Source organism: Zea mays, chromosome 1 (assembly GCF_902167145.1).
Source record: "Zea mays cultivar B73 chromosome 1, Zm-B73-REFERENCE-NAM-5.0, whole genome shotgun sequence".
NCBI classification, from domain to species: Eukaryota; Viridiplantae; Streptophyta; class Magnoliopsida; order Poales; family Poaceae; genus Zea; species Zea mays.
In genome coordinates, this window is record NC_050096.1 from 90,201,528 (window position 1) to 90,203,501 (window position 1,974).

Here is a 1,974-nt window from a genome sequence, read left to right on the forward strand (position 1 = left end):
GAGTGGTACACTTACTAAATCCTTAGATATGAGATCGCCATTGTTTCTCACTATGTGTAGTTGTGCATTATGGGACTCCCAATCGCTACGTCGTAACTGGGTAATCATAAAAGGAGTCTCTAGGTGTACCATGAAGCATGGAATGGGATATGTGCGGATCAAAACTGGATTTGCCCCTCTTAGATAACAAGAGAGATATCTCTAGGCCCCTCGAGATAGTTGGGCTAGAAAATGTATGGCCATGCCAATATGATTAAAGAGTTAATCACAATGACTAATTGTTAGTTATGAATTGAATCCACTATTTGACCGAGTGAATGGTTAAGCTATAAAAAGGATGGCACATATCTTGCCTTGAGCTTAACTGATATCGTGCGGCAAAGGGATTAGTATGTGAATGTATCAAGGTTCAGCCGATATGATTTTTTATGTACATTCGGGAGTTAGTATGTCCTGCTAGGTACCGCTACTGACTTATGGTTTAGAAAGGTTCCATTTACTGTCGTCTGCACATGAAACTAATGGGTCACACAATTAATGGGATGGAACATTAGAATTTGCCTATATGATTGTCTCTAGTGCAAGTGCGAGATTGTAGTGATATGCCCAAGAGGCAAGCATACACAATTCAGATTAGGGCCTAATTGGGACTAGAGGTTTAATGGGTTGCAACCCATTAACACACTCTATAAATATATGTGAAGAGGGGAAAGGGTTAGGCGGACTCCACCACATGTGCAAACCCTAGCCGCCGCCTTCCTCATACCTAGTTGTGAGACCCTCGCTGCGCGCGCGGTGCTAGCAAATCGGCGCACGATGTTCCTTTCCCATACGTGTGGACTACGTGGAGGCGCAGCCGCGACTGCAGCACTAACAGTTTGCGGAGGAGTAGACGGTCGTGATCAGCTACTTCCTCTCCATCGACGTGCGCCTACATTGGATCGCTGCTACAACTCGTCTTTCATTATGTTGCGCGACTAGTGGTAACGATCCATGATCTCTTACTTGCAAGTTTCCTGCGTGACGTGGTAGATGTGTCTAGCATGTTTCCTATCAGAGTAGACAATAACATTGCCTTCTTCTCCTCGATCTTCAACTCTCTTTGACTCTACGTCGTCTAGAGGCGTTTTGGGTGGCCTGCCGATTACAAGACAAACCCTAGGATCCCCGGGAGGCCAGATCTAGGTGCCGTCGGCAAATGCCGCCGTCTCTGCGCACACGCGGACCGTCCTGCTCGGCGCAGAGAAGACTCCGCTCCTACCATAGGTCGTGGACTGTCCGGCTCTAGGTCGTGGACCGTCCGCGCTGCCGCAGAGAACACCATCTCCGATACACCTCGCAGTGATTGGTGCCTAAATCGGTACCTACACTATCCAAAATAAAATGAGCATTGAACAATGTTTTCTAAGGTCTTTGAATGAATCCTTCTATAAGATCTTTTCTTTGCTGTGGAAAAATGGTCCGAGTTGTTGAAGGAGGGCGATGCCGAATTCATGGAAGAAATTATCAAGACAGTGGAGTGGTTACAAGACTTCTCGCGGCAAACTGAAGACATGGAGGTGGAAGGATTCCTCTGAGTTTGGCGTGGTGGTGTTGCTTTCCGAAGTCGCTAGATTTGTTTTCTGATGGTCTTTAGAATGTTGTAGTTTTCTTAGTTTTGTATCCTTGTGTTGCGTGTTGATCCTTTTGGAGTGTCAGATTTGTCTGTCATCAATGGTCGTTCGTTTTCACGTTGTTTTGTAAGCTGGCATCCCCATCATGTTATTGTTTTGCTGCCTATAAAAGTAGGGTTTTATCAGCGTCAAAAACATGTTTGCGTAGAATGAAGACAGAGAAACGGAAGCGTGAATTGCTGCGATGAAGTCACGTTCTTGCCGATTGCTGACAACCAATATATGGTCAAAGAGTAGTCTAAGCTGAACTGGAAAATAACATCCAAACAAAAGGTATCAAATTTAGTTTGTATTGAGCAAA

General features: G+C 45.2%; 1 long non-coding RNA gene across 1 annotated transcript; it reads left to right on the forward strand.

Moving 5' to 3' along the window:
* Positions 1 to 680: 680 nt before the first annotated feature.
* Positions 681 to 1,743, forward strand: LOC103637634 (uncharacterized). Its single transcript, XR_558213.3, has 2 exons — positions 681 to 983; positions 1,122 to 1,743. It is a non-coding gene; the product is annotated as an uncharacterized lncRNA (long non-coding RNA).
* Positions 1,744 to 1,974: the final 231 nt, after the last annotated feature.